Genomic DNA, 8,300 nt, shown 5'->3' on the forward strand with positions numbered 1-8,300 from the left:
ATGGCGGTTTTGGAGCAGCTGCTTCTTCCTTGCTGAGCGGCCTTTCAGGTTGTCGATATAGGACTCGTTTTACTGTGGATATAGATACTTTGTACCTTTTTCCTCCAGCATCTTCACAAGGTCCTTTGCTGTTGTTCTGGGATTGATTTGCACTTTTCTCACCAAAGTACGTTCATCTCTAGGAGACAAAACGAGTCTCCTTCCTGAGCAGTATGACGGCTGCGTGGTCCCATGGTGTTTGTACTTGCGTACTATTGTTTGCACAGACTATCAGAAGCTTCTAAAGCCATGACATTATTTTCTGGAATTTTTCAAGCTGTTTAAAGGCACAGTCAACTTAGTGTATGTAAACTTCCGACTTCAATTGTACATGTTATCATAACACACATAGCCATTATCATAACACATATATTCTCTCCCCCCATCTCCTCCCCTGCTGTCTCTAACCCGTGCTTCTCTCCCCCCTCTCCTCCCATGCGTCTCTAACCGTGTTTCTCTCCCCCCTCTCCTCCCCTGCGTCTCTAACCCGGTGTTTCTCTCCTCCCCCTCTCCTCCCCTGCTGTCTCTAACCTGTGTTCTCTCCCCCCTCTCCTCCCCATCCTGTCTCTAACCCGTGTTGTTTCTCTCCCCCCTCTCCTCCCCTGCTGTCTCTAACCCGTGTTTCTCTCCCCCCTCTCCTCCCCCTGCTGTCTCTAACCCGTGTTTCTCTTCCCCCCTCTCCTCCCATGCTGTCTCTAACCCGTGTTTCTCTCCCCCCTCCCTCCCCTGCTTCTCTTAACACCGTGTCTCTCCCCCCTCTCCTCCCATGCTCTCTCTAACCCGTTTTCTCTCCCCCTCTCCTCCCCTGCTGTCTCTACCCGTGTTTCTCTCCCCCCCTCTCCTCCATGCTGTCTCTAACCCGTTTCTCTCCCCCCTCTCCTCCCATGCTGTCTCTAACCCGTGTTTCTCTCCCCCTCTCCTCCCCTGTTCTGCTCTAACCGTGTTTCTCTCCCCTCCTCTCCTCCCATGCTGTCTCTAACCGTGTTTCTCTCCCCCCTCTCCTCCCAATCTGTCTCTAACCCGTGGTTTCTCTCCCCCTCTCCTCCCCTGCTTCTCTACCCGTGTTTCTCTCCCCCCTCTCCTCCCCTTGCTGTCTCCAGCTTGCGAGAGCATTCTTGCGAAGGTGTCAGAGGACCCTGGCTGGTAACGAGGGCTATAAGTCTCATGTTCGTGAGGAATCTCCTGGAGCTCATACAGAGGAGGAGCTATTACAGCGGTGACCTCCTGTTCTCACCAGATTCTCACAATGTGACGGACACCTTCAAGAGAGCAACCTACATCCCAGCTCCCGACGACACACAGGTGGGTGGGGAGGACACAAATACACACCCAGGACACCACACACGCACGCAAACACACACACACACACGCACAAACGTTCAAGAGAGCAAACTACAGCTCCTGACTGTAGTTGGGTGACTCGCAGGTGGGTGACGTATACAGACATATAAACACACACGCCTACAGGGAGAATACAGACAGATATTACACACACGCCTACAGGAGAATACAGACAGATAGAACACACAACACCTAACAGGGAGAATACAGACAGATAAAACACACACACCTACAGGGAGAATACAGACAGATAAAACAAAACACCTACAGGGAGAATTACGACAGATAAAACACACACACCTACAGGAGAATACAGACAGATAAAAACACACAACACTACAGTAGAGGAATACAGACAGATAAAACACACACACCTACAGGGAGAATACAACAGATAAAACACCACACACTTACAGGGAGAATACAGACAGAATAAACACACACAGCCATACAGAGAATACAGACAGATAAAACACACACACCTACAGGGAGAATACAGAAAGATAAAACACACACACCTAAGGGAAATACAGACAGATAACACACACACCTACGTCCCTACATGTTGCATGTACACTCACACCCCTCAGCCTCCCCCTAAAAATCACACCCCTCCTCTTCTCTCTCCTCAGAAATTCTTCCAGATAGTCAGCTATATGTTGGACATGGAAAACCATTGAGAAGTGGGAAGACGCTCATCAGGTAGTTTTTTAAAACTGTTGTTTTAGTGTGTGTGTGTGTGTGTGTGTGTGTGTGTGTTGTGTGTGTGTGTGTGTGTGTGTGTGTGTGTGTGTGTGTGTGTGTGTGTGGTGTGTTGTGTGTGTGTGTGTGTGTGTTGTGTGTGTGTGTGTGCTGTGTGTCGTGTGTGGGGTGGGTGGGTGGTTCACGTGTGTGTGGGTGTGTGTCACTGTTGTGGGTGTGTGTCACTGTGGGTGTGTGTCACTGTGTGGTGCTGGTGTGTGTGTGTGTGTGTGCTGTGTGTGTGTGTGTGTGTGTGTGTGTGTGTGTGTGTGTGTGTGTGTGTGATGTGTGTGTGTGTGTGTGTGTGTGTGTGTGTGGTGTGTGTGTGTGTGTGTGGTGTTGTGTGCGCGTGGCGTGGCGTGTGTCGTGGTGTGTGTGTGTGTGTGTGTTGTGCGGTGTGTGTCACTGTGTGTGTGTGTGTGTGTGTGTGTGTGTGTATCAGAGTGTCTGGCTCTGTCACAGTTGGATGAATTGATAGCAGTGTTTATGTCATTATCAGAAGAGTTGTAAAAACACACCCTGTTTACCATTCGGTACGGATCATACTCCAATATGTGTACATACTGACAACCAGTGTGTGTGTGTGTGTGTGTGTGTGGTCGTGTGGTGTGTGTGTGTGTGTGTGTTGGTGTGTGTGTGTGTGTGTGTGTGGTGTGTGTGTGTGTGAGAGAGGACGAGAGAAGAGACTACCAGAACCCATGGCATTCTCCAATTACCTTGAATGGACAGGAACAACAGGACAAATATAAACCCTCCCAACCCCAAAAGGGCCTGTGGTATTGATGGTATCCTAAATGAAATTATAAAAATATACAGACAAACAATTCCAAATTGGCTATATTTCAACTCTTTAAACATCATCCTCAAGCTCTGGCATCTTCCCCAATATTTGGAACCAAGGACTGAATCAAGGACTGATCTACCACAAAAGTGGAGACAAATTTGACCCAATAACTACCGTGGATATGTGTCAACAGCAACCTTGGGAAAATCCTCTGCTTATCATTCTAACAGCAAACTTCTACATTTTCCTCAGTGAAACAATGTACTGAGCAAATGTCCAAATTGGCTTTTTACCAAATTATCGTAGACCAGACCACGTATTCACCCTGCACACCCTAATTGACAAACAAACAAGCAAAACAAAGGCAAATTGTCTTCTCATGCTTTGTTGATTTCCAAAAAGCCTTTGACTCAATTTGGGGTCTGCTGAAACAAATTGATGGAAAGTTGGTGTTTGGGTGAAAAAACATACAACATTATAAATCCATGTTCACAAACAAGTGTACGGTTAAAATAGGCAAAAAACACACACATTTCTTCCCACAGGGCCGTGGGGTGAGGCAGGAATGCAGCTTAAGCCCCACCCTCTTCAAACATATGTATCAATGAATTGGCGAACTAGAACAGTCTGCAGACACAACTGATCCTACTAGAAATCTGAAGTCATATGTCTACTGTTTGCTGCTGATCTGGTGCTTCTGTCACAAACCAAGGAGGCCTACAGCAGCACCTAATCTTCTGCACTGGGCCCTCGACAGTAAATCCCAGTAAGACCAAAATAATGGTGTTCCAAAAAAGGTCCAGTCGCAGGACCACAAATTCAAATTCCATCTAGACACCGTTTGCCCTAGAGCACACAAAAAACTATACATACCTTTGCCTAACATCAGCGCCACAGGTAACTTCCCACAAAGCTGTGAATGATCTGAAAGCTAAGGCAAGAAGGCATTCTATGCCATCAAAAGGAAACATAAATTCAAACACAAACCAAATAGGATCTGGCTAAAAATACTTAAATCAGTTGTAGAACCCATTGCCCTTTATGTTGTGAGTCTGGGGTCCGCTCAACAACAAGAATTCACAAAATGGGACAAACACTAAATTGAGACTCTGCATGCAGAATTCTGCAAAAATATCCTCTGTGTACAACGTAGAACACCAAATAATGCATGCAGAGCAGAATTAGGCCATACCCCCTTATTATCAAAAACCACCTAAAAGAAAGCGATTCCCAAACCTTCCTTAACAAAGCCGTCACCTACAGAGAGTATGAAGCTGGAAAGAGACCCCTAAGCAAGCTGGTCTTGGGGCCTCTGTTCACAAATACAAACACACAGCAACACAATTAGACCAACCAAATCATGAGAAAACAAAAAGATAATTACTTGACACATTGGAAAGAATTTACAAAAAAACAGAGCAACTAGAATGCTATTTGGCCCTAAACAGAGAGCACACAGTGGCAGAATACCTGACCACTGTGACTGACCCAACTTAAGGAAAGCTTTGACTATGTACAGACTTCAGTGAGCATAGCCTTGCTATTGAGAATGGCCGCCGTAGGTAGACCTGGCTCCCAGAGAAGACAAGCTATGTGCACACTTCCCACAAAATGAGGTGGAAACTGAGCTGCACTTCCTAACCTCCTGCCAAATGTATGACCATATTAGAGACACATATTTCCCTCAGATTCACAATTCGAAAACAACCCGATTTTGATGAACTCAATATCCACTGGGTGAAATACCACAGTGTGCCATCACTGCAGCAAGATTGTGACCTGGTTGCCACAAGAAAGGTCAACCAGTGAAGAACAACACCATTGTAAATATAACCCATATGTTTGCTTATTTATTTCCTTTTGTACTTTAAACATTTGCACATCGTTACAACACTGTATATACATAATATGACATTCGTAATGAACTTCTGTGGGTATAATGTTTACTGGTAATTTTTATTGTTTGTTTCACTTATGTATATTATCTACCTCACTTGAGAGAGAGAGTGTGTGTTGTGTGTGTGTGTGTGTGTCTCTCTGTGTGTCTCTCTGTATATGAGAGAGTGTGTGCGTGTGTGTATGTATGTGAGAGAGATTGTGTGTGTGTGTGTGCGCACATCCATATTTAGTTATTAAAACAATGTACATGCTATAATTCCCCAACATACATGTTATCATAACACACATAGCCATTTTCATGGCACACAACAACAGCACACCTGAGATAATGCCCAGTCAATGAGCGCGCAGGTAGCCTTGTGGTTAGAGTGTTGGCAGTAACCGAAAGGTTGCTAGATCAAATCCACTGTAAAAAACATTTCTTTTACCCTGAAAAAGGCAGTGAACCCACTTTTCCTAGGCCGTCATTGTAAATAAGAATATGTTCTTAACTGGCTTGCGTAGTTAAATAAAAATATATTTTTAAATCACAACAGCACACATAATTGCCCCAACATACAGTTGAGTGGGAAGTTTTACATATACCTTAGCCAATTACATTTCAACTCAGTTTTTCACAATTCCTGACATTTAATTCAAGTAAAAATTCCCTGTTTTAGGTCAGTTAGGATCACCACTTTATTTTAAGAATGTGAAATGTCAGAATAATAGTTGAGAGGAATTATTTATTTCAGCTTTTTATTTATTTCATCACATTCCCAGTGGGTCAGAAGTTTACATACACTCAATTAGTATTTGTAGCATTTGCCTTTAAATTGTTTAACTTGGGTCAAACGTTCGGGTATCCTTCCACATTTTCCCACAATAAGTTGGTTGAATTTTGGCCCATTCCTCCTGACAGAGCTGGTGTAACTGAGTCAGTTTGTAGGCCCCTTGCTTCGCACACGCTTTTTCAGTTCTGCCCACAAATTGTCTCAGGCGATGAGGTCAGGGCTTTGTGATAGCCACTCCAATACCTTGACTTTATTGTCCTTAAGCCATTTTGCCACAACTTTGGAAGTATTCTTGGAGTAAATTGGTCCATTTGGAAGACCATTGCGACCTAGCTTAACTTCCTGACTGTGTCTTGGGATGTTGCTTCAATATATCCACATAATTTTCCTACCACATTGATGCCATCGATTTTTGAAGTGCACCAGTCCCTCCTGCAGCAAAGAGCACCCACAACATGATGCTGCCACCCCCATGCTTCACGGTTGGATGGTGTTCAGAATCAAAATTTCAAATCAAATGTATTTATATAGGCCTTCTTACATCAGCCTATTCTCAAATGCTGTACAGAAACACAGCCTAAAACCCCAGACAGCAAGCAATGCAGGTTAGAAGCACATGTTCTTCGGCTTTTTCAAACCTTCCCCTTTTTCCTCCAAACATAACGATGGTCATTATGGCCAACAGTCATTTTTTGTTAAATCAGACCAGTGGACATTTCTCCAAAAGTACGATCTTTATCCCATGTTCAGTTGCAAACTGTAGTTTTTTATGCTTCTTTTTATGCTTCTTTTTGGCGGTTTTGGAGCAGCTGCTTCTTCCTTGCTGAGCGGCCTTCAGGTTGTCGTATAGACTCGTTTTACTGTGGATATAGATACTTTGTACCTTTTCCTTCCAGCATCTTCACAAGGTCCTTTGCTGTTGTTCTGGGATTGATTTGCACTTTTCTCACCAAAGTACGTTCATCTCTAGGAGACAAAACGAGTCTCCTTCCTGAGCAGTATGACGGCTGCGTGGTCCATGGTGTTTGTACTTGCGTACTATTGTTTTGCACAGATCTATCAAAGACTTTAGCTGCGAATTTCTCAAGCTGTTTAAAGGCACAGTCAACTTAGTGTATGTAAAACTTCCGACTTCAATTGTACATGTTATCATAACACACATAGCCATTATCATAACACATATATTATTTATCATAACACACATAGCCATTATCATAACCACATATAGCCATATCATAAACACACTAGCCATTATCTAACACACATAGCCATTATCATAACACTCAACAACAGCACCACATGCGACACAGACTGAGATAGCTGTTTTTTAAGGAAAGTTTTAGTTACCACCCACCTTAGTTCAATGTGTTGGCCTAAGTGCTCTGGAGAAGAGTGTCTGTTTAATGACCACATGTATAACGTGGAGAGAGAGTGAGAGGCACAGCATTGAATATTAATGCGGTAATTACGATGATGATGTTTTGACAATCAAATGAGACATACGCGCAATCAAGCCACTGCAAAACAATCAAGTCCATGATCTTCCCATACTCATACCCATACTGATCCAGTACCTTAGGCTGGGTTTCCTATGGCACCCTATGTTATATGAAGTGCACTATTTTTTGACCAGAGCTCTGGTTCTAAAATAGTGCACTATATAGGAAATATGGTGTATTTGGGATGCCGCCTCTGCAGACATACAGTAAAAGGCATTATGTCTCATGTCTGCTAATTAGCTGCACTTAGCATACGGGGCTAACGAGTATGAGCAAGCCAATGACTGTTGTAATGTGTTGGGGTATAGACGTTTATTGGGGATTCTTTAGCTGTGACACTTCCGTTCATGCAAACATGAATTTCACAGGGAACAGAAGATACACTTAGACTGGTGTATGAAATGAGAGAGAGAATGACAGTCAGTAATTCAGTATTTGTCTATGAAAGAAGATTGTTTTCATGATATTGTTCTTCTGTCTTCTCACACTCTCCCCTTCACCAGTTTAAGTGTATCTTCTGTTCCTGTGAAATTCATCGTTCCAGAAGGAAGTGTCACAGCTAAAGGGAATCCCCAATAACGTCTATACCCCAACACTTACAAAACAGTCATTGGCTTGCTCATACTCGTTAAGCCCCGTATGCTAAGTGCGCTAATTAGCAGACATGAGGACATAATGCCTTACTGTATGTCTGCAGAGGCGGACCAAAATACACCATATTTTCCTTATATAGTGCACTATTCTAGGACCAGAGCTCTGGTCAAAAAATAGTGCACTTCATATACATAGGGTGCCATAGGGAAACCCAAGGCCTAAGGTACTGGTATCAGGTATGGGTATTGGTATGGGGAAATCATACTTGCATTGTTATTGCAGTGGCTTGATTGCGGCGTATCGTCTCATTTGATTGTCAAAACATCATACGTAATTTACCGGCATTAATTATTTTCACATGCTTGTGCTCTCTCACTTCTCTATCCACGTTATACATATTGTGGGTCATAACAGACACTCTTCTCCAGAGCCCCACTTAGGCCACACATTGAACTTAAGGTGGCGGTGGTAACTAAAACTTTCCTTAAAAAGCAGCTTATCTCAGTCTGTGTACGCATGTGTGCTGTTGTTGAGTGTTATGTAATGGCCTATGTGTGTTATTGATAATGCTATGGGTATGATTAATGGCTATGTGTGTTATGTAATGGCACTGTGTGTTTTATGATAAAA

The 8,300-nt window shown here is 43.5% G+C and overlaps 1 protein-coding gene across 1 annotated transcript in view; it reads left to right on the top strand.

Annotated features, from left to right (window-relative positions):
• Nucleotides 1-2,009: 2,009 nt before the first annotated feature.
• LOC139025234 (adhesion G protein-coupled receptor B2) overlaps nucleotides 2,010-8,300 on the top strand; it is a 50,064-nt gene continuing 43,773 nt past the window's right edge. Inside the window, exon 1 of the mRNA XM_070440310.1 lies at nucleotides 2,010-2,082. The gene's annotated coding sequence lies outside the window, so the exon portion shown is untranslated. The remainder of the gene's footprint in view (nucleotides 2,083-8,300) is intronic.

This window comes from Salvelinus sp. IW2-2015, unplaced genomic scaffold (assembly GCF_002910315.2).
Source record: "Salvelinus sp. IW2-2015 unplaced genomic scaffold, ASM291031v2 Un_scaffold2405, whole genome shotgun sequence".
Classification (NCBI taxonomy): Eukaryota; Metazoa; Chordata; class Actinopteri; order Salmoniformes; family Salmonidae; genus Salvelinus; species Salvelinus sp. IW2-2015.